The sequence below is a fragment of the Boleophthalmus pectinirostris genome, unplaced genomic scaffold (assembly GCF_026225935.1).
Source record: "Boleophthalmus pectinirostris isolate CB_2022bp ecotype Guang Dong unplaced genomic scaffold, ASM2622593v1 HiC_scaffold_7, whole genome shotgun sequence".
NCBI classification, from domain to species: Eukaryota; Metazoa; Chordata; class Actinopteri; order Gobiiformes; family Gobiidae; genus Boleophthalmus; species Boleophthalmus pectinirostris.
In genome coordinates, this window is record NW_026571473.1 from 28,856,686 (window position 1) to 28,881,675 (window position 24,990).

At 41.4% G+C, this 24,990-nt stretch overlaps 2 long non-coding RNA genes across 2 annotated transcripts in view; one reads left to right on the forward strand and one right to left on the reverse strand.

Moving 5' to 3' along the window:
* Positions 1-20,757, reverse strand: part of LOC129412063 (uncharacterized) — a 37,270-nt gene extending 16,513 nt beyond the window's left edge. The window contains exons 1-2 of the long non-coding RNA XR_008633556.1: positions 20,666-20,757; positions 20,344-20,494 (exon numbers count right to left, since the gene is read on the reverse strand). This is a non-coding gene — a long non-coding RNA (uncharacterized LOC129412063). The remainder of the gene's footprint in view (positions 1-20,343; positions 20,495-20,665) is intronic.
* A 1,515-nt stretch (positions 20,758-22,272) lies between these two features.
* Positions 22,273-23,918, forward strand: LOC129412062 (uncharacterized). Its single transcript, XR_008633555.1, has 4 exons — positions 22,273-22,753; positions 23,296-23,421; positions 23,500-23,565; positions 23,635-23,918. It is a non-coding gene; the product is annotated as an uncharacterized LOC129412062 (long non-coding RNA).
* The last annotated feature ends 1,072 nt before the right edge of the window (positions 23,919-24,990 follow it).

Here is a 24,990-nt window from a genome sequence, read left to right on the forward strand (position 1 = left end):
GTTGCACCCTGCGTTTGGTGAAAATTAAAATTCTGACAGTTGAAATATTGATAGTACTTTTCCCTTTTGTTGCACCACACTGTCTTCCCACTCCTGTGAACCTGCTCCTACAGAGATGTCGAGCCTCTGCAGTTTTAAAGTTTTCTTCTGCCAACATTACAGAAAATGACACAAAATGAAACAATTTGGTTGATTTGGAGCATCTTTTAGTTTAGTTTTTTGTTTTTACTGTAATATAGGCCCTACTAGACATTGTTTTTTCCAACTTGACAACTGGAATGTGTATCCATTGTCTATGTTGGAATGTTGTTGTTGGAGTTGTGTTTTGTTTCATTTCACACATGTTTAACACACAAACCTGTATATTTAGGCAAAGTTCTTCTGTCATGAAATAATATATGAAGTGCTCCACAGTGTTTTTAAACTCCACTACACCTTCACTAGAATCATTCGGATGATTTATCTCTCCTGAACTAAAGGCAAATGTTGAAAACTACCACTACATGACATCACAAGGGGGAACAGAGCATTTTGAGCTTTGAGGAAACAGACTAATAAACCAAGGTTACTCAAACTTGTGTGAATGAAACAAAACACAACTCCAGGTATGTTTTTGATGAGGTAACAATATTATAACATGGCTTTAAAGGTGCACTGTGTAACTTTTTCAATGGGGGTCTGTCACCTGCTTGTTTGTATGAATATGTCATTGCTCTGCCTGGAATATTCTTCAGTAGGGATGTAACAATAACTGAAATATTGTGATATATATTATGGACCATCACAATAGAATTACACGTCTCTTTGCTTAAACTCACTGTTATGATGCAGCAACATCTTAAAAACAGACAGAACTACATAGACCATGATCCTTTGCTCTGTTTTAGTCCAATCTACATGATAAAACAACTGTTATTAAGCATGTTTAAATCTTAATTATATGGAATATGACAGAAAAGAAAAGTTGCATATTCACAGTTTTGTTAGCTTCCGTAAAATATTGCAATAAATATTGTACCGTGAGATGCATATCGTGAAAATATCGTATTGAGAGATTTAGATATCGTTACATCCTTATTCTGTTCTGTCTGACCTTAACCAGCTCTACCTTACATGCGTTAATTTACAAAAAACAGGCATTCTGACTGTGACTCTCCACAGATCTGACCTGTAACTCGGTTTGGTTTGGTTTCCGTGAAGATAGAAAAGTTTAATCCCATACTGTGAAACATTTCAGATAAAGCAACAACATCTCCATGGAGAAAAGCATTTGACGTCCACCAGAAAAGTAACACAAGGCACTTTAAAAGCTAATTACATATCAATTTTGTGTAATACTGGACCTTTAACTCAGAGATTACATCATTTCGAGACCCAAGTTCCGATGAAGGATGAGTCAGATACGGGAAATTTCCATAGGGGGACAATTAACCCTGGATTTTCAGAGATGGTTGCTTCCAATTCATGTGAGAAATGCAGCTTGTCCTCTGGATAACTTAACTCTAAACTAAATTATTGATTCAAGTCTTGGTCAATAGACTCGGAAATTGTGTTAGGATTTGTAGCCCCTATAGCGTCCGATAAGATTTGATGTATTTCTGTATATTTTTCTCTGGTTCAATTTCAACAAAAGGACACTCCATTTGCAATCGTAATATTACAGAATGCTGAGGCGGTGTTCTATAGGGTCTCACATTGCTTATTGATTTTGATGCAGTATACAATATATTATTACTGTGTTCGGTTCCCTCCTAAAATAACAACAATTCTACAACTTGTACAGCTATTCTCAAGTTGTTCTTTTAACAAACTTTAAGGTGCTACTCGGTTTACTTCTTCCAGTCTCAGTAAACATGTTCCCTATAACTTCACTGTGTAACTTTTCTATCTGCTGGTCTCCATGGAGATGTTATCCCTTTGGAGTCATCAAACTTAGGCCTGCGGGTCGACTTTGGACCTCCACGTCCCTTAGACCGGCCGCCCAGCCCCTCTGACCCCCACCACTTGAACTGGCCCTATGAGGCAATCTTCAAAAGTTGTCATGACCTATTTTTTTTTTATTAATTTTTGGCAAATTATAACATGTCTGCATCTTGTATTTTGTTGATTTTTTCAATTAAAAATGCTATTTATATGAAGTATTTATATTTATATTCAAATAATTACATGACGTATTTACATTTGCCGCTGAATTTTCGTCACCTGACAGGCTCCAGATCAAACAGTGACAGTCAACGCACGTGCAGAGTACTGTAGTGCAGTTAATAAATGGAATATCTGTGGTATTTCTAATTAAAGCAGCGTGAAGTACTTACTAGTTTTGCAAACCACTGGCAACGATAAACGAATTTGTGCCAGGAATTATGTGTTGATACAGTATTGTGGATGGCTGTGCTGGGTTTGTAATTTCTTCTAGACAATGAGGCGTGCTGGTGGTTGTTTTAGTCTGGGTCAGTGGCGGCTGGTCAATAGAGGGCGCAATTGTGCCGCACTCCCAATCTTGACCTAGATTAAGAAAAAGAAAAAAAATATATATATATAAAGTCGTTATTTTGTATTAGGCTATATGTTTAATATTTTGTTTAAAATTTTATGTGTATCTGCATAGAAATATTTTTCACGTTAAATGTGCTCACTTTGTTTGAGTCATGTGTTTGGAATTTGATTTAATGGAGGTCTACAGAAGAGCCTGAAGTTTTGAGAACATTTTACGTCATTATGTTGCTTCTGCCTATTTCCATTAGCCCTAAATATGTCTTTGGGACGCAGGGTGGGGGCGACCCATGGATCTATTAAAATAACTGGATACAGTATTGTTGCTTGTAGCTGCCTTCAGTTGACGTCGTGATCACTCACTGGAACTTCAGCGGAAAAAACCCATGGGCCGAGAGAAGATTTTTCTCATAGAGCGCAATGTAATCACAAACTGCTCGTGTTTGTCTGACAGGGCACCTACAACTCTCAAAAATGTTGGATTTTTTGGCGATTTTTACCTATTTTTAGATCATAAACTTTTTCTCAGCTCAAAACCCTTTAGTTGTCTTAAAAAACGCTTTATAATCGTTATCTAATTGCTAAATCGCTCTAATTGGTCAAAGCGATCACGTGATACACGAACCCGCGCTCCGTGTGTGGTTGGTTACGTTCGCGTGTGCCTGTGGGAGAATAGAGCTCTACTGCGCATGCTCGGTCGGCCCACAGCCACCAGACGTACCTAGCTGGGCTAAAGGCTAGGCTAGGCTAGGTGATCTGGGATCACGCACTATTGAGATCGACCGTTATTTTAATAGATCCATGAGCTCGGCCCATTGACTTGAACACTTGACACTTTTTTAAATATTCCATCGTTTAAAGTCCGGTGCGGTTTATTTGTGAAAAAAGTTCGAAGGTAGACCATTTAATGACAGTGCGCCTTATAATCCAGAGCGCCTAATAGTGCAGAAAATACAGTAGCTCTCTGGCATTTTCATTTTATAAAAGTAGTTCACCAGAGGAAAAAGGCTGGAGACTCCTGTGCTCGGTGATATCAGTCCGCCGCTGCTGAGCTTTCTATCAGGAAGTACAACTCGCTGCTGCTGCTCAGACATAAATCCTTCAAATGCAAGGTTGTTTTTACTTCTAAAATTATTCCATCAACACAGACATTTACATCAACAGTCTGGAGTAATAACAGATTCTCTTCGGGTGTTTTGTGGAGTGGGTAAGACTGTTTTTAGTGTCAGGCTAACTATGGCCATTGACATGCACTAGCCTAGCACCAGCGACCTCTGCAAACACAAGGACTGGGTGAAATATTTAAAAAAGTGTCTCCACACGTCTCCAACACTCTGGCTCACTAGAAAATCAGGCCCCGAAATTCCAGACTGTCCCTTTAACATGGCGTAAACCTCATAAGAGTCAATTCTGTGTAATATGGGACCTCTAATTTTCACCTTTTTAAAAACGTAAACAAGTAAGAATCAGGCACAGCTCCTTTTAAAGATGTAATTTGATCGTCATTTTGCACACGTTTACTAAATGCTGTTACTAATAGCCAATATATTTACATAATACATAATACTGAGTGGTACACAATTGAAGTAGAAGCCCACTCGAACCACAGCGGGGCTCTACTCCGCACGCACAAATGAAAGTACTTACAAACGTCTAATAGTGTGTGTGAATGATTAGTGCATATTAGGTCTATTTGGCTCCCAGTATGCACTTTCTCCCTGGGCTCTCATTCATTAGCAGCAGGTATTGTAATAATGTCAACATCCCACCACTTTATACTGTGCATTATAATCAGCTTTATTATACAGCGCTAGGCCCTTTTCCATTTTTACTGCGGCTTCCTCTCTCTCTCTCTCTCTCTGTTTGTCGTTTTTTCTCTCTCTCCACCTTCTTTCTTTCTCACTCTACTTCTTTATGTGGTCTCGCGCTCTGTCCTTCCCTTTTGTCTTCTTTTCTACCTACCCTAACCCCCTCCTCCCTTTCTCTCTTTTCTCTCTATAACGCCTCTCCTTTTCGCTCTACGCTCTCTCTCTCTCTCTTTCCCTCCCTACCACTTTTACCACTCTGTCTATTCTATTGTTATACAGCGCCAGTCCCTTTTGAGTTTTTACTGCTGCTCTCACTGTTTCTTGTTTTCTCTCTCTCTCTGTGTGTGTCTTGTCTTCTCTCATTCTCTCTTTCCCTCTCTCTCAGTCTCTTGCCCCCTCCCGTTTCTCTCTCTGTGTCTTGTCCTCTTTCTCTCACTTTCTTAGTCTCTTTTCTTCTTTCTCTCTCTCTCTGTCTCTTCTTCTCTCTTGTGTCTCTGGCCTCTCTCTCAGTCTCGTCTTCTCTCTCTCTCTCTCTCTCTCTCGTCTTCTCCCTCTCAGTCTGTTTTCTCTCTCTCTGTGTCTTCTCTCTCTCTCTCTCTCTGCCTTGTCTTCTCTCTCAGTCTCTTGTCTTCTCCCTCTCAGTCTCTTGTCTCCCTCCCCTTTTCTCTCTCTTTCCGTGTCTTGTCCTCTCTCGCTCTCTTAGTCTCTTTTCTTCTCTCACTCTCTCTATTGTCTTCTCTCTCTCTCTGTGTGTGTCTTGTTTCTCTCGCTCTCTCGCAGTCTCTTGTCCCCTCCTGTTTCTCTCTCTGTGTCTTATCCTCTTTCTCTCGGTCTCTTAGTCTCTTTTCCTCTCTCTATCTGTGTCTCTTGTCTTCTCTCTCTCTCTCTCTCTGTCTCTTCTCTTCTCTCTCTTGTCTCTTTCTCTCTCTCTCTCTCTCTGTCTTTCTCTCTCTTCTCTCTCTCTCTGTCTCTTGTCTTCTCTCTCTCTCTCTGTCTCTTGTCTTCTCTCTCTCTCTGTCTCTTGTCTTCTCTCTCTCTCTGTCTCTCTCTCTCTCTGTCTCTTGTCTTCTCTCTCTCTCTCTCTCTCTGTGTGCGTCTTGTCTTCCCTCTCTCTCTCTCTCTTGTCTTCTCCCTCTCAGTCTCTTGAACCCCTCCCCTTTTCTCTCTGTCTTGTCCTCTCTTTTGCTCTCTTAGTCTCTTTTCTCTCTCTCTCTCTCTTCTCTCTCTCTCTGTCTCTTGTCTTCTCTCTCCGTCTCTTGTCTTCTCTTGCTCTCTCTCTGTCTCTTGTATCTTTCTCTCTCTCAGTGTCTTGCCTTCTCTCTCTGTCTCTTGTCTTCTCTCTCTGTGTTTTGTCTTCTCCCTCTCAGTCTCTTGCTTCTTCCCTTTTTCTCTCTGTGTCTTGTCCTCTCTCGCTTTCTTAGTCTCGTTTCTTCTCTCTGTGTGTCTTGTATTCTTTCTCTCTCTCAGTCTTGTCTTCTTTCTCTCTGTCTTTTGCCCCCCTCCCTTTTCTCTCTCAGTCTCTTGTCCTCTCTCTCTCTCTTTCTCTCTCTTTCTCCCTCAGTCTACCTCTCACCTCCTCTGTGTTCTGCAGCAGCGTCCAGTGGGAACCAGCTGAACACCACAGAAAAGACCTCGTTTTTCCTCCGCTCTGGTGTTTTAGTCGTTTCTTTCTCCATCCCTCTCTTTCTTTTCCCTCTCTGCATCCTCTCCCTGTCTCCCTCCACCCCGCTTTCTTAATCTACACTCCTCACTCTTTCTTTACCTCATGCTTTTGTGTTCCTTTTCTCTCTCCTTTCTCTCCCTCCTCACCCTCTTTCACGCTTTTCTCTCTTTCACCCTCTCATTTTCTCTTTCCCTCTTCTCAATTTCTCTCCACTTTCCCCTCTCTCTCTCCCTCTTTTCCTCCCTCTCTCTCCTCACACACACACATAGAGGCCGGTGGATAAATGATTTCCTCATCAGCCCATAAGATCTCACTGATTAAAGAGATTACTTGTGCTTGACGTTGCAATAAATCAGCTTTACGCTTTGTTCAGGGCCCAGGGCACACCCACACAATACACAAGTAAACCCAGGTGGATCTGCACTTCAGCTGGAGACAAAGCAAACACGAGAACATACAAAAACAATTACAAAGTAAAAAAGAAGAGAAAAAGAGGTGGAATGTGGTTATTATTTGGATCAGTAACAGAAATAGTAAATGGTCACGTTTTTGTGTAGCGCTTTTCCACCTTCAAGTCGCTCAAAACATTTTACAAATTCACTCATTTACACACAGAAGATGGGTTAAGTGTCTTGCCCAAGGACACAGCGACAACGTTCATCTGTGGGACCTGGAATCGCACCATCAACCTGTGCGTCCGTGGATCTGACCAGTCTTCTAATGATGTTTTTATGTCGAGAGATTTTATGTATTTATGTTCATGAAATCACTTCTAAGATCAACTGGGAAGATTTTTGGAAAGACAAATTAAAATCAAATCAAAAATTTAGATCAATCCCTATGAGGAAAATAATTCTGATGAATTTTCTTATGTCATAGATTAAAAACAAATGATAAGCCAATGTCATGTCAAGGTAAAAACAAAATCTAGCCAAGTTAAAATCACTTGAATTAAGAAAGTTTTGTCATGATTTGAGTAAATTTCACTTGACAGGTAAAACTATCTGCCAGTGGAACAAGACTTTTTGTAATTAAAATATGAAAATACATGTTGCTACACTTAAAATAAGAACAACAACAACCTTTTGCACTTGAGTGTTGTTTCAATAAAGAAAAACACACTTATTCCATTGGTAGATCATTTTACTTGTCAAGTTGAAACGACTCAAATAAAGTGAAATGTTGTTAATTTAAGTCATTTTAATTTACGTAGATGTTGTTTTTTTCCAGTGTTGTTAAAGGTGCATTGTGTAACTTTTCTGGTGGAGGGTCCGTCACCTGCTTGTTTCTATGGATATGTCATTGCTCTGCCTGGAATGTTCCACAGTGTGACATTAAACAGCTCTACTTTATATTTATTCAAGTTACAGATATTTTTATAGCTTAAAAATACCTACAAAAACATATGTTCTGAACATATGACATCGGACCTGTAACTTGGTCTGGTTTGGGGTCTATGAAGATGACTGTGAGACATTCCAGACAAAGCAATAACATCTCCATGGAGAAAAGCATTTGAAGGACCCTCCACAAGAAAAGTTTTTAAACTCTCGACTGAACCAATCCATATGAAACAAAAACTGATGGAAAGTTTAAAACATACACAGCAAAAACAGGAGGGTTAAAATTTCAGGGTAAAATTGTTGTTTTTAACAGAAAAAGTGTCATTTTAACTATCTGAAAGTTAAATGGGGGTTCGAGTTGGGGTTATTTGCCAGAGTTGATAAGTAAAAGTGAGTTAAGTCAACTTCCCTAGTGTTAATTTGGCACCTCCCTCCCACCACTTCAAACTCCCGTGAGACAAGACCAGTTTGAACCTGTTTTGTTTATAATTTCATCTTAAATTAACTAAAATAAAGTGTAAAAATAAAATACCTCTGTGTGCTGTTTAGCTAAATCAGGATAACCCTACAAAGAGTTATCTGTTTACTCTCAAAACATTAATATAACTCTTGATATTGGGGGTTAAACAGAAACTTTGGTCCAGTGTTACTTAATTAACATTTCCAAAAGTGTTAAATTAACTCTAGAACAGACTGGACGGATATAAACCCTGAGAAAATGTTAAAATAGATTCTGTGAGAGTCCATTTTAACACTCCACTTTTTGCTGATTATGAATTTACAATCTAAAGCGAGTAAAGAATAGGAAGTGAAATTCAGCACATTTTCGGAAACATGAATCTAGAATATGCCACGTTTTACACTCCTAAACTCTTACGCAACTGTAAAAAGAGCACGTTTTTAAAGCACTCCGGGTTTAATTTAACAGAATGCTCCTTTCGGCCCCGCTCCTTAGGGACTGTTTCAGTTCTCACTTGCCGTATGCTTTTCCACCGAGACCCAGATTTAATAAAAGGCCTCTGCTCCCGTGTCCAGACTTATTACATTTAGAAGTGCTGTTTAGCTGCGCACATGTAGCTAGTTTCTTTTGCTTTTCACAGAGAATTTGATAAGATTTTAACAACATTGGTTTGTAAACATAACAATCTGTACTTTTCTGATGTTTTTTTTAAAGAGGGGGTATTTTACTTCTATGTGGTATTAACTGCTGACACATTATATATTTTGATCACAATGTTACCTTTTAAATCAACTCAGTTTTGTTTTTGATGCTCTGAGTCCCTTCCTTTTGCTCTTTGCGCTTGGTCACCGCCCCTTCAGAGCACTACTGCACATCACTTCAGGTTTGTCAAATTGTTGGGTACAGTTTAGTATCTTGTTTTTGTATATTTATGGAAAATTGTCGTGTGGGAGCATAGTTGGCGGAGAGTGGCAAAAAATCGTACAGGGAGGTTTGGATAGGGCCCGGGAGAGATCGCTAAATTACTCAAACATGCATGGGTAGGATTTTGAGACCGCTGCACTGCAAAAAACTAAATCTAGCCAAGTTAAGTTGACTTGAATTAAGAAAGTTTTGACATGATTTGACTTTTTGTACTTAAAATATGAAAACACATTTTGCTACACTTAAAATAAGAAAACCAACAACTTTTTGCATGTAATATAAGAAACCAAATGCACATTAGTACTACACTAGTAATCATTTTTAGATCGGTGTTAGAAACTTGGACTAATCTTGGGAAACAAAGGGTTAATATAATGGAATGGAAATGAACCAATCACAGTTTTTCTTTCAGTGGTATCTGGGTAAATCAGTGACTCCTCCTGCAGGCACTGAACGAAAGAAACACCTGCAGGACCTTCGGTGGCTGGAACGAAGGCCATTTCAAGGCCATTTCAAGTCAATTTCTACATCAACGGAGAAGAGGTAGAGAGGGTCTCCAACTTTAAGTTCCTGGGTGTGGAGATCAGTGAGAATCTAACCTGGAGCCTAAACACCATCAGCGTTATAAAGCGTGCCCAGCGGAGACTGTTTTTTCTACGAACACTCCGCCAGAACGGGCTCTCCCAGAAGCTCCTAACCAACTTTTACCGGTGCACCATCGAAAGCGTTCTAACGTACTGCTGTACATCATGGTATGGAGCCTGCACAGCTGCTGAAAAGAAGGACCTGCAGCGAGTGGTGAGAACAGCTGAAAAGGTGGTGGGCTCCTCACTCCCGAACCTGGACACCATCTACTCTTCACGTCTCCACACACGGGCCTCCAACATTTTGCAGGACCCCACACACCCCGGGAACTGCCTCTTCCACACTCTCCCCTCAGGAAGACTTCAAACTCCCCTCACACGCACAAACAGGCTGCGCAACAGCTTCTATCCACGAGCAGTGGACGTGCTAAAAGGGCACAGGCCCAGATAAAAGACCTGAAGGGACTCGGTGCAATAATCTATTTATTTTATTTAATAAATGTTTTTTATTGGTATGGATGTGAGGATGTGGGTATATTTGTAAATTTTTACTGCTACAGATCTGCTCTGCTGAAGTTTCGTTGTATTTCATACAATGACAATAAATAAATCTATCTATCTATCAATGTGGGGATGAGTTTGAGTTTGACATTTGTCTTAGCCAATCATACTGTATTTCATTGAGTTATGGGCGGGGTCATATCACGACATCTTCTGGGCCTTCGCAAATACCCTGTGATAGCAAATATAAGTGAGACCACAGTGTCAAAAACGCGCTGGACGCCTGTATTTAGACACCTCGGAGGCGTCTGAACTCTGAAAGAAGGAGAAGAAAGAGAAAGACCCAAGAACCGTACCTTGGAGCCCGTGGAGCTCGGAGTCTGTTGTTGAACAGTAGCTAATAGGGATGGGCATGATTAGTCGATTAATCCATAATTGATCATCAAGAATTTCATCGATTACGTTCATTTTAATCGACAAACCGAATGTAGGTTGCTGTGTGTAGCGTGACCAAACAGGTCCGTACATGTGTCTCTCTGCACTCAGAAGGAGCGAGACACAAACAGTCGGTCAGTCTGCAACGTGCTGAAGAGCAAATGAGTATTTAATAATGACTTGTACAAGAAATTCCACGCTTTCCATTGCGATCGGGACATGTGGGAGGCCATGTGCACAGTGTACAAAACAGCACATATGTTTCGGTGTCCAGTGGGAAAAAGCTCACCAGGACACCAAAAACATGAAAAAGTTTTGCCAGGTGAGAGTAGCACAATGTCGATGACGAGTTCTCACATCCCACCCCCCGTACGGTGTCCTGGTTTTGACAAACGCAAATATGGCCACACTAACCTGTATTCCACTGAGTCGTGCCGCATCAGCGCACAAGAGCTGTTTTTTCCCCTTTGCTTAGTTTATGCAAATTAGCGATGCGGTTTTAAGTTTCGTTTCTGTGAGAGTTGCACAAAGCTGCATTAAACATATTATAATCTCAAACGGGCTGATGTGGCTCTAGAGTTGTTACGGTTTATATGTCTTAAAGTTGAATTTATTTATGCAGATTAGTAGTGCAGATAGTAATAATAAGGATGACAATTTTAATATAAAAACGTTAATGATTAATCGATAATCAATCGTTAATTCTCCCGACGTTCGATTAAGAAAATTTAATCGAATGCCCATCCCTACTAGATATTACTTTTTGCGGCGTGTGTGCTGACTACAAGTGTTTTTATTGTTCTCAAACCACGAAGTAAGGCTGCAACACTAGTATGCTAGATGTTTTTCTCTGCCATTTTCTCAGTCCAGTCAAGTCCGATGTGTACTCTCTGCATCTGATTATAAAGCTTTTTATTGTACAGTAATCAGGAGGTGCACTGTTAGCATGCTAGTTTGTTGTTATTATTGCAGTGATACCCAAACTCTACACTGGTTCTCTGAAAGATGTGGAAAAAACTCGTTATAAACTCCTGCTGCAAATAATTAAAGTTTTTGCCAACTATTTTTCAACTTTATAACTTTTTAGCCATTATACTGTACATTATGCATTTTTGGGGCTTTCTTGTAATTATTGTACCGTACACCAGAGCATTTTACTTTGGTACAACTTTTAATCGTGTTAAAAAGTGCTGAGGAGATACAAATACATCCAGCCTTAGCCCATTATGAAAAGCAGTCATAAATAAAAAAACGACCAACAGGTGGCGCTAGACCTGCATCTGCTCTCTACCTGGGTCTGTAACCAGCTGAAAAACAAAGCTCGCTCGGGGTAAACGTCTTACGCTGATTAACGGAGGCAATTTGCGTACAGAAATGATCAGCTGTAAAGATCACTGCGCTGTAAAAATCCAAGCAACGTAATGGAGAATAGAACAGGGCTGTTTGTGATGAGGAGACGACGTTATAATACAGACCGTCTAAGTATGGAATTAAACTTTTCTATCGCGATGGAGACAACAGGGTGACGAGGCATTACTGGTATGATCCATGGAAAGGTGAGCCAGCTATTGCAATAAATAAACTTGCAATAACGTCAAGATAAATGTGTTTAAATGACCCATATTACGCTATTTTCTGATCTGTGTTCCTCATCAAAAACATACCTGAAGTTGTGTTTTGTTTCATCCACGCACACATTTTTAACACACAAACCCTGCACAAAACACACTTTTAAATTCCATACACCTTCACTAGAATCATTTGTATTATTTTAGCCCTAGGGATGTAATAATAATCAAAATATCGTGATATTGTTTCTTCAAAAGTCTCACAATAATATCCTGGGCTGTCACAATATATCGAATTACAAGTTTCTTTGCTTAAATTCATTGTTACGGTGCAGCAACAGCTAAAAAATAGTGAGAACTACATAGACCATGATCCTTTGCTCTGTTTCAGTCCAATCTTTTTTTTTTTTTTTTTTTTTTAATTAGTTCTTCAAACCCCAGATACAAACAAAAAGGCACAAAAAATCTAAACAAAACAAACTTAAACTGAGATGCTGGACTTTTACGCCTCATACGGACTGAACCAGGACTAAACTAGGTCCAGGACCGGACTGGGGACCAGACCAAGACTGTGACCGGGAACAGGACCAGGACTGAGACCAGAACTGAGACCTGGAGCCCGGGACGGAGCCCGGGACTGAGACCGGGACTGAGACCGGGACCAGCCCGGGACTGAGACCGGGACCACACCGGGACCAGACCAGGACTGAGGCCAGGACCAGGACCAGGACTGAGATCAGAACTGAGACTTGGACTGAGATCGGGGACAGGACCAGGACTGAGGCCAGGACCAGACCGTGATTGAGACCGGGACTGAGACCAGGACTGAGACCTGGACTGAGATGGGGACGGAGACTGGGACTGAGATCGGGACCAGCCCAGGACCAGACCGGGAGCAGACCAGGACTGAGACAAAGACTGAGACCAGGACTGAAAATGGTTTAGTCCTGTTTTAGTCCTGTTTCGGTCCTGATTCAGTCCTGGTTCAGTCCATATGTGGCGCAAAAGTCCGGCATCACAGTTTAAGTCACAAAAACGGGACTTAAACTGTTATCCGTTTTTTCCATTCTTCATTTAAACACAAAATCGAAAACTGAAAAAACAAATCGTGATCGACTTTTTCATTTTGGTTTTGGAGACAAATAATTAAGAAAATAGTTGTTTTTTCATTTTCTTATTGTTGGTTTTATTTTGAAAAATTAATTAACGAACGATACACGGATTTTGGAGATGTAGACAAACCAATAATGCAAGATTACTCAAACTTGTGTGAACGAAACAAAACACAACTCCAGGTTTGTTTTTGATGTGATAACAACATTCTAATATGGCTTAAAGCTTATAAGAGTCCATTGTGTATAAAATAGGACCTTTAATGCCATACTATGAAATATTTCTGGCCAAGCAATAGCATCATTACGGCAACAAGTCATTACCTTTAAATTATTCCTGTCAGGATAAATTCTCTTTACACCGTGAATTATACGGTAAAAGCTGCTAAATAAGAAAAAATATTAAGGCTCTAAAACATAACGTATTTATTTTCTACAGATACCGCAGACAGGGTCACCTTCTCTGTCCAATCAGGCGCATTGTTTCTAAGACTCATGAGAAAACCACGGGCTGACACTATCTCAGACTTGATTCTCTGTCATGGTGCGTTTCCAAGAGTGACAAAAAATAGAGATTGGAGTACTATAATGAAACAAGTGCGTGACAAGTGGAGACAGCATGGTATTAAGGATTTACTGAGCTATACGAGAAGATGAGGTCATTTAACTCGTCTCTACTTGTCTCCTTGGTGATGTTATTGCTTTGTCTGGGATGCTCCACAGTACTGAAATAAACAAATAGATCTTGCATTTATTTAATTACAGTTGTTTATATTTCTCAGAACTACCTCAGAACGTGCAATATTTCTGTCTGTGGGTCCACTTCACCACAGATCTGACCTGTAACTTGTCTTTGTGATGTGCCATACTGTGGAATATTTTTAGAACAAACCTGGACTTATCAAAAGAGGTCTTCAGTGCACCTTTAAGGCCACAGTGTTGGATCGGTCTTATTTTCTAAGCAGAACTTGGTAGCCAGGCTGGTGCGACCTAGTGCCTCCACTCAGTTTCATTTCTCTCCAGCGACTAGGTCAGGAATCGGAATACACTAGACATTTTGCAGGAACCCCGGACGTTGTAGACCACGCAACCGACCAATCAGTGAAGAGCTGTGAAGCCATGACGTCAAACTCAAGCGACTGTCTGGGTTCCTTTTTGTGGTTCAGCACAACAGTAAACAAAGCGGTCGAGATGGACGTAGACGAAGCCATACATTCTGTGACACTGAGGATTTAAAGCCGGACCAAAGAGAATATTTGGTGAATTTTATCAAGAGGAAAGACGTTATTGCCCTTCTTCCTATGGGATTTTGGAAAAGCAACGATCGGTTAAATAAAAAAGTACCCGTCTACCGTTCGAGTGAATAAATCCTAATGCTGCGAGGTCAGACGGTTTCCACGAAGTGAAACCGGCTGATGAATCAGGCTAAGAACTTGGCTTGGTCCGGCTGACGTTTCTGGCTCAGTGGGTCGAGTGGTCGTCCTCGTTTTGGATCTGTACATTTGCATGTACCAGCAGATACTGCGGATTGATTTAGACAGATTTTATTAATCCACAAGGGAAATTATTTGGACACAGTGGCTCACACATCAATTCAAACCTCAAATTCAAAAAGTTTATTGTCAAATTTCCCTATGAAAAAATTTTAACCATGTTCTCACTCTCAATCTTCTAAATTAAATAATAAAATAAAAGGAAAAGTCCTAAATTCTGCTTTAGGGAGACGCAGATTTGTAGTTTCCTGGCGCCTGGAGGTTAGAGAGGGGAGAGAGTTCAGCATCCTAACAGCCTGGAGGGTTAAGCTGTTAGTGAGCAGGAGGCTGAACAGATTGTGTGCGGGGCGACTTGCATCACTCACAGTTCTGTGGCTTTGCGGGTGAGGCGGGTGGTGTCGATTTCTTGCAGGGAGGGGAGTGGCGCACCAATGATCTTCCTGGCTGTGTTCACTCTGCGCTGCCGGGCTCTTCTGTCGTGGTCAGCGCAGCTTCCTCCCCACACAGTGAAGCAGCTGGAAGGGACGCTCTCAATGGTTCCTCTCTAGAATGTGGTCTCGATGGGTGGTGAGGCACTTGCCCGCTTGAGTTTCCGCAGGGAGTAGAGGCGTTGCTGGGCTTTCTTCACCAATACACATCCCAATATATTAAAATAACAAAAAACAACAATATAAATAGGAATAAAGAGAAAATATAAATATAAGGATTACTGACTCGTGTGTGGGGATGGACTATGGCTATGTTTTGCGGTGAGTAGCCAGTCCAATTATTCTTACAGGTGGTAATGCTTAAAAACATGTGCGTGTTAGGCTAGAAAAACTTGAAAAATGCTAGGACAGCTTCGGGTTATCTCCCTTATAGCCTGTAACAAAATCTAACTTTAGTCTATGTAGAGTAGAAGTTGAAAGAAAAAGAAAAGAAATTGGATCAGAAGAAAAATGGGTGAAAATAGCTACTGTTGTATTAGTGTGCAATACTGTCTGGTGGGAGCCTCAGGATGAAGCACACAGCATCAGTGCTCAATACCTATTCTGACACCATGATGATAAAAAACACTCTTTATTCAGACACAGAATATAATTGCAGTACTTTATTTTATATTACCATGTAGTCTTGTATCTGTGTAATCCCTCAGTGGTCCTATGTGCTCTTATACTTGTTCTGACACAGCTCAAGATTATTCTAAAGAAACGGCTTATTTCTGTCCTGTGACTGTGACTTTTTTAGTATCGATACTTGGTGAAATGAGCATATAACTCGTGGACTCGTGGTCTATTCTGATATTGGTCAAGATCATTCTAGCCAAACCCATTTTATTTGTATAGCACAATTTCTCAACGAAACAGTTTCCAAAGCGCTGCACTTAGAGATACCATTCAAAACAACAGAATGTATTAAAGAAAAAAGGTTAATTTCTGTTCTGCGAATGTGACTTCTTTATCACGGATACTTGCTCCAATGAGTATCTAGCTTCAAACTTGATTTCGATACTAAGGAATAGACTTGATACTGTGGTCCATGGGCGTACACGAGTCTATGAGCTCTTATATTTGTTCTGATACAGCTCAAGATCAATCTAAAGAAAACGTTCATTTCTGTCCTGTAATTGTGACTTTTTAGCATTAATACTTGATCAGATGAGTTTCTACTTTCAATACTTGATACTAGACCCAAGCTTGTAGCATTTGGATCTAATACAGGGTTACTCAAACATGTGTGAATGAAACAAAACACAACTTCAGGTACGTTTCTGATGAAGTAACAATATTTTAACATAGATTAGAGCTCACAAGAGTATATTTTGCCTAATATAGAACCTTTAAAGGTGATGTGTAACTTTTCTGGTGAAGGGTTTGCACAGGTAAGTAGAGTAGCCAAAAATTCTACTCAAGTAAGAGTAGCATTACTTCAAAATAATATTACTAAAGAAAAAGTAAGAGTAACTGTCAGGATGTAACAGCTGTTTAGGAAAGGTTCATTTTTGTTCTGTGAATGTGACTTGTTAAGTATTGATACCTGCTCAAATGAGTATCTTAATTCAAACTCAATTTCGACTGATTTTGACACCACGATGATAATGAAAAAAAAAACACTTATTATAAACATTCTTTATTTAGACAATAGAATGTGATTTTCAACATGAAACATGATAAAGCCAAAGATGTTCATTTTGTCTTCTTATGTACTTGAACTTCTTAGGTTGGGAAGCAACAACAGCTGATATACGACACGTCACCACGAACACCAGTGACAGTTCTGAAGATGGCTTGCAGCTAGCAGCCCAAAAATGTCAACAAGGTAAATACACTTTACTGTACTGTCTTTAAAAAGAACCTAAGAAGTTAAGGAAACATTATACTTGTTCTGATACCTCTCAAGATCATTCTACGTTTAATTTCTGTCCCGTGAATGTGACTTTTTTAGCATCGATACTTGCTCAAATAAGTGTATAGTTTGGATACTTGATACTAGCCCCGTGTACAACCGACTACTGCAAACTACCACATTAAAATCTCAAAAAACTAATCTTGATAAGCGACCAAAACCATTTGATCGGGCGCTGTGAAAGCTCCTCTATGCGGTAAACTCCTGGATGGATGTTGGTGCAGCCCTGGCTCCTGCCTCAGCCTCTCTCCTCAGCAGTTTGGCGTCTCAATTATACCAGCACCATAATGCAATCAGCTCCCCTGTAATAGCCCTCGCCGCCCCGCCTAACGCACTCATAAGTCATTTGCAGAATTAATTGGTGCAGGAGACAACAGGAGTCCCCCGAGGCGCTGAGCTGCACTGATAACAGATTTCATTATGTTCTCTTGTTTACAGCGCGCTCCATCAGGCCGCACAAAGAGAGACACGCTGCTTTTGTCACAACACGGGACCCCAGCCCAAACCCAGAATGCTGCAAGGAGAGCCCCGAAGATGAAGCAAGGACTTGTTCCTTCATGTTAAAAGGTCCATATTACCCTGTTTTCTGAAACTCCCCACACCTTCACTAGAATCATTTGGATATTTTCAGTTCTGGTATTGCCAATTTCTACTCAACCAAAGGTAAAAGGTTGAAAACTTTCAGCTTTGAAGATGTAAAAGGCCAATAATAAAGGGTTATGTTACATGTGAAGACAAAACACAACAAAAGTCATGTTTTTGATGAAGTAACGTGGATAAGAGTCCTGATTTAGACCTGGTTTAGTCCTGGTTTAGACCTAGTTTAGTCCTGGTTTAGTCCTGGTTTAGTCCTTTTTTAATCCTGGTTCAATCCTGTTTCAGTCCTGAATTTAGACCTGGTCCAGTCCTGATGTAGTCCTGGTGTAGTCCTGGTTCAGTCCTGGTTTAGTCCTGGTTTAGTCCTGGTTTAATCCTGGTTCAGTCCTGAATTTAGACCTGGTCCAGTCCTGGTGTAGTCCTAGTTTAGTCCTGGTGTAGTCCTGGTTCAATCCTGGTGTAGTCCTGGTTCAGTCCTTTAGTCCTGGTTCAGTCCTGGTTCAGTCCTGGTTCAATCCTGGTGTAGTCCTGGTTCAGTCCTGGTTCAGTCCTGGTTCAGTCCTGGTTCAGTCCTGGTTCAGTCCTGGTGTAGTCCTGGTTCAGTCCTGGTCCTGGTGTAGTCCTGGTTTAGTCCTGGTTCAATCCTGGTGTAGTCCTCGTTCAGTCCTTGTGTAGTCCTGGTTTAGTTCTGGTTCAGTCTTCGTGTAGTCCTGGCGATTGGCTCTTCAGTTTTGGCGTGTATATATTTCTGCTAATGACACTGCTTTAGTCCTGGTCCAGTCCTGGTTTAGTCCTGGTTCAGTCCTGGTTAGTCCTTTAGTCCTGGTTTAGTCCTGGTTTCCAGTCCTGGTTTAGTCCTGGTTTAGTCCTGGTCCTGGTTTAGTCCTGGTTTAGTCCTGGTTCAGTCCTGGTTTTAGTCCGGTTGGTTTTAGTTTAGTCCTGCTGGTAGTCCTGGTTTAGTCCTGGTGCAGTCCTGGTTCAGTCCTGGTTCAGTCCTGGACTATTGAGCTGTCAAACTAATGGTCTAACCCTGATTCATCACGGGCACGGGCAGGTAACGGGTGGAAAGTTATCAGGTCTGGGCGGGTGTGGTGCTGTACTGCGCGGGTGTGGGCCTCCAAAAATGGACTCTGGCGTGGATTAAACGTCACAAGAGTCAGTTCTGAATAATACAGAGCCTTTTGAATTTCTCTGGGATTGTTGCATCAAAGGTAGAAACCCTGCACAGTTTTTAAGTCCTGAAATCATACTCAAACTTTTCCAGGTCAAAAGTCAATCACAATTCCTATAATATGCATATGTTCTTTAAAGTAATACCGAGGTTAATAAGGTTTGAAGAGCCAAAAGTTGTTGATGGGAATAAAGTAGCCTTGGTCAGGAGTAGGGATGGGCATTCGATGAAATTTTCTTAATCGATCGTCGGAAGAATTAACGATCGATTATCGATTAATCATTAATGTTTTTATCTGCACTACTAATCTGCATAAATAAATTCAACTTTACGACATATAAACCGTAACGACTCTAGAGCCACATCAGCCCGTTTGACATTATAATGTGTTTAATGCAGTTTGGCGCAACTCTCACAGAAACAAAACTTAAAACCGCATCGCTAATTTGCATAAACTAAGCGAAGATAAAACTGCAGCTCTTGTGTCACTGATGCGGTCAGTTTCTGTTGGATTAAAAGACATGACTCAGTGGAATACAGGTTAGTGTGACCAGATTTGCGTTTGTCAAAACCAGGACACCGTACGGGGGGAGGGAGGTGGGGACTCGTCATCGACATTGCGCGACTCTCACCTGGTAAAGCTTTTTCCCACTGGACACTGAGACATATGTTCCTGCTTTGTACACTGTGCACATGGACTCACACTTGTCCCGAATGCAACGGAAAGTGTGGAATTTCTTGTACAAGTCATCATTAAATACGTATTTGTGCTTCGGTACGCTGCAGTCTGACCAAATGTTTGTGTTTGCTCAATCCTTCTGAGTGCAGAGAGCCACATGTACGGACCCCTGTTTGGTCACGCTACGCCCAGCAACCTACATTCGGATTGTCGATTAAAATTAACGTAATCGATGAAATTCTTACTGATCAATTATCAATTAATCGATTAATCATGCCCATCCCTAGTCAGGAGTTTGTGTGCACAGAATTGCTACAGATGCACAACAACGGCAACGTTTCTGAATTGAAGCTTGTTTTTGAAGTCACGAATTGGAAATCATACCTTCTTGACACGTCCCGTACACAGTTTTAAGATGTTCCTGTAACAGAAACACCTGCTGAGGCTCAAACAAAGCCCAGTTTTTCTGTCATCACTCGTCTCCTGAGAACAACACCGGAACAGAGGAAACGCACGTTCTACAACAGGCCTTTGATTAACCCCAAACAACAACATGCTTCTATGTTTACAGTGAGACAAAATTTGTTTGCTGAAAGACACTAACTCTCAATGTTGCTAACTCCTGTCACGTTACCAGTTAATAGTTTGGACTTTTCCATGTGTGTTTCTTCGTTACTTCAGTAATTATTGGAGACCTGCAGGACTCCATTGTTTTAGTATGCAATCTTTTTATTATTATTATTATATTTCTGTCTTTGGTGTCTATGGCAGCCCATAAAATGCCTTGGTAAAAAGTTGTGAAATCTGCACACTGCTTCAGGACAGGCTTATGGTCCCTCACAGCCAATTTGGGGTCAATAGGTCAAGAGATCTAGCGCCACCAACAGGTCAAAGTTGGACATGCATTCACGCTTATAACTATTGACCCGTTTGTCTGATTTTCAAAAATCAGGTGTCACTGGAATCCTTGGGCCAATCCGAGTTGAACGCAATGTTTAAACCAACTGGATTTCACCACTGAAACTGGCAACCCAATTAGACTCGCATGAGGCTCATTCTGTTTTCTGACTGGATAATTGCCCAAACACCAATGCGTCAAGTTTTGAAATTTAAAATGAAAAACTTACATTTAGCTCCTTTGATGGAATTGAGGTATTTTTGTTTGACTTCTATTGTAATCTTAAACTTCTTGTGCCACCAGGAAGGACAGTGGTAGAGGCTCGTCACTGAAACCATGTCCAGATGTTGGAGTGAAGCCGACTCCCGCTGAAGCGCTGCCTGCTGAGGACAAGGAACATGTTAGGTAAGAAAATCCTGTTGCATACAATATTCCACCAAAAAATCAGAACAGTGTGTAAATGCTTGTTTTCATTTTTGTCCTTAGCGTGTGTTTCGACAAGCCTTTGACGACCAAGGAGATAAAGGAAGTCCTCCCTGAAGACTACAAACCTCTGAAGGTGCTCGGAGATGGCCAGTTCGGGCAGGCGGTCAAATGTAGGCAGTTGAACACGAGGAAGATTGTGTCTCTCAAACTGCCATACTCCAACAACAGGACTGTGAGGGAGGTAAGTGTCAAACTAAGAATTATGTTGAGCTAGCAACTAAAATGTCAAATGCTGTTGTCCCACTAACCCTCTGTCTGTCCCTGTTAGGCTCTTATTCTGATGAAGACTGCACGCTGGGATTCCACTCACAACATTGTCAAACTGAAGGATGTTGTGGAAACCAGTCGTGGGAAGGTCCTGGTTTTGGAGAAGCTGAACATGAGCCTGGGCGACTACATGCTACATGCTACACGCTCCTTTGCCGCTTCGTGACATCCAGGCCATTGTCCAACAAGTAAGAACTTAATTTTAGTGTAGAAGTTAAGTGCATATGACAGATTATCAGTTGCTAGGTTAATGTTATGAAATTACCTCTACTTATGTCATAAGCCCATCTGCTGTCTATGTCCAACCACGAAGTGAAATGATAAACTAGTAAAAAATAGGCAAGAATTTTAGTTAAATAGGCAAGATCTTAAATCTAATTATGTTAACCATGCTTTAGTTAAATGAGTAGTGTACCTGTCATGTGCATTTGAAATACCTGAAAATCTCTAATTAAAACATACTATAATTAATACGTTTGACTATTTCAGACAGCCATGGCTTTGAATAAAATGAAGTCAAGTGGGCTCATCCATGGCGGCGTCATGACTGAGAACATCTGGATTTGCAGTAACAAGAATCAGCCTCCACAAATCAGACTGGTTGATTTTCGAGCGCTTATACGGCGAAAGAAGGCAGTACCCGGAATGACTATCCAACAAGTCCATTATAGGTGAGCCGTATTGTGACTGTGCTTGATTGAGAATATATGTACATGTATTCATAACTTTATATTTGAATACAGAGCTCCAGAAATTATCCTGGGACTTCCTTTTAACGAGGCCATAGATGTCTGGTCTTTGGGATGCATGATGATCCAGATGCTGGTAACGTCCAACATGTTTCCCAGTCGGACAGAATATGAAACCGTAAGCCAATTATTTATTTCTATTTTTACTTTTACACACTACAAAAATCCTGATTAATGTTGCCTAATTCCATTTTTTTGTTTTTGTTTCTTTAGTTGAAGACCATGATCGCGTTCTTTGGTCAGCCTCCCGACCATATGCTGAGTGCAGCCCTGAAAACGAGCCAGTTTTTCAAGGCGGTCGGTGACAGTTGGAAGATAATGGTAAAAAACATTGTTAATTCTTGAATTCTGAATTCTGCTCTTTTAAGCATGCTAATATATCTGATGTCTCTATTTATTTAGACCAGGAAGAAGTATGAAGCCTCTTCTGACCTGCCTCGCCGGGACTATCCAGCCCTGACCGTTACAGGTCTCTGAATAGAATGATTGAGGTATGTTTTCAATAGGTTAAATCTACTATGTACAAATGAAGACAACATTACCCTTCTGTGTTTCCATGAGTGATATAAAATCCTACTTGTTAAGGTGGGGGACGAGGGACCCAAAAGCAGAATCAGAACACAGTCAAGTTTAAGCAGTTTATTCTACAAACGAAGGCAGGCTGAGGAGGCAGGGAGCTGGCCAACTTCTCCGGAGGCAACGGCAGACGACCAGGAGACACCTGGGAGAAAACAGGAGTAGGTAAATCCAGGGCAAACAATAAGCAAGACGGGAATAAATCCAAGAGCCTGGTGACGCTACCGAACAGGACGGAATTATCTGGCAAAGTGGTGATGAGAAGACCAGGGCTAAATACTGAGGTAGATGAAGGGATTGATTGCAGGTGTGTCTCGTCTGCTCCGGAAAAAGCCAGCCACGCCCCCTGCCACACTCAAGCTCTGAAACAGAAAAGGGAGGGGGAGAGAACAAAAACACAAATCCTAACACTACTTTTCTTTCCCAGGCTTATGTTGATCGGACTGGCCATTACAGCCAAATCGAGCTGTTGGACTTCATCGACTTGTTGAAGAGAATGTTCACCATGGATCGGGGCCAGCGGATCACCCCAGCTCAGATCCTGGAGCATCCTTTTATTCAGTAAGTAGAATGTATCCAATTACTTTGTACAGTTTAAACAAGAGCCAATGATTTCTCCCATGTCTAAATGAAAATACCTGAAAATGCTTTGCAGAGTGACAGGTGAGCTTTTTATTTGATTGATAAAAAAGGTTTCAGAGGTCGTCATCTGGGCAGTGTTTTAGAACTCCAGATGCTTTGACTGCCAAAAGCAATTTTCAATCTGAAGGTACTGGTCTGAGACACAAGAATGTTTACTGCCCAGAGTGAAAGGGAACTAGATTAGTCCTGCCTCAAGAAGAAGTTATAACCTGAAATGTGTTTATACTGGCTTTAAGTCATTCTAAGGTTTCTGTTTGAGGAAGGATGGGCTTGTGGGTAGACATTTTGTAATTGTTTATTTGTTAACTTTGGGGAGGATAAGTAGCAGCGCAGCAATGAGACTTTAGTGTTGTTGACAGAAAAGATACCAAAATTAAGTATCAGAGAGCACTAGTTCATTTCTTCTTTGGGTAACAGTATATTTTCATTTTGAACAAGTGATTTACAACTTTCCCTTCTAGGCCTAAGAAGAAAAAGAAGAAAAAAGAAGAAGATCAGAGCGGTTGAAAACACCACGCCTCAGGAGGTGGACAATCCCAGGCCAATTCAGATTGGGCCACTCACTGCCGTGTTTGGGCCTCATACAGGTAAGACGTGCTCAGCTTTAGCGTAACTTTAAACACAAAAGATAGTTTTGCTAATTGCTCATTTTTTCCGTGTTTTAGCTGTCCCCGTCCCAAAGAAGAAGAACTGTTTCCAGAGGGCTTTCTCTTGGTTGAGGAAACATTTGGGTAATTTCCACTGAGATGCTGTGGCATAAAGGAGAAGGATGATTATTCTTGGCCTTTCTCCCCTTGCAGATATGTAGCAGCCTATTTGGTCCAGCATGTTTTTGGGACGTCTTGAAAGAATTGACTGATGAAGTTGTTTGGAGGTTACTATGAGTTTTTCCCAGGTGTCCCAGGATAAGGATAAGTGCAGAAGACAAGACGGCACAGAATGCAAGCCCTGCCCATTTCCCCTGTGTTTACAGATGTGCATAATATACTCCTGTGTATTATAGATCAGCGAGACTGTGCTCTGATTGGTGCTACAGTGGTGCTGAGATGGTATGTGTTGTGCTGTCTTGTCAGTTAAAGGTTGTATGGAGGATTTTTTTTTGTTTCAAGTTGTCAATGATAGCATTATAGAGGTGCAGTAGCCTTGTAATTATGATGACCAAAAAAAAGAGAATAAAAATTCATCAACTCTGGACGTGGTGGGGCTAAACATTTGCCAATAGATAACGACACTGCCTCGTTATCTGTTGAGCTGACAGGCTGTCAATCAAACTCCCTATGTTTCTAGCGTAACTGACTTGCCTGCGCCGCCGGTACGTGGTTTACGTACGCCTGTCACGCAGTCCACAGACGCAAGCCGCACAGACGCTGTTTACTCCACCAACGCAACAGTTCTTAGCGGCTTTTTTTGACCTATATCTTCCTCGCAGTTCACACAAAGTTTGTTGCAATGGCGACAAGAATCCAGGAGCAGTTAGCCGCAAAAGAAAGTTCGTTTTTGAGGTCGCTGAAAGAAGAAGACAAGGGGAAAAGCAGCGAAGCCAAACTAAGGTGATTCTTGAAGATTCATTCCAGCGATGGCGCAACTGAAGCAGACGAAGGGTCTAAAGACTGACGCATTGGTCGCCAAATTACTCCTGGACAGGTCACTTCTGCTTATTATGAACACGTACTTTATTTCCAAGAGCTAGTCAAACGTTTTTCAGGACACGAAAGCGATATCCTATGTCTGAAAACGTAATTTTCAAGGCAAAGAAAGAGTCCGCTTGCTGCTGCGTGTTGTAGCTAGTTCATTCGCACTGAATCTCCGCGCAACCTTCTCTGCACCCCTTTCCTGCTCCTGTCCCTGCTGCCCGATCCGCTCTTCCCCCTGCTCCTCACTTCTCTGGGCATGGAATCTCCGCGCACCGCTCCCCTTTCCCCTCTCCCTGCTCCCTGCTCCGCTCTTCTCCCTGCTCCTCACTTCTCGTCCGTGAACGAAATGTCCGCACACCCGCTCCCCCGCTCCTCACTTCTCCGGGCATGGAATCTCCGCGCACCGCTCCCCTCTCCTCTCTCCTCTCCCCGCTCCTCACTTCTCCGCCTTGCCTAACCAACACTGTAGTTAGTTGTTTACAAGTCATGTGCAGCGCACCGGCTGTAAACAAACCTGTTTCT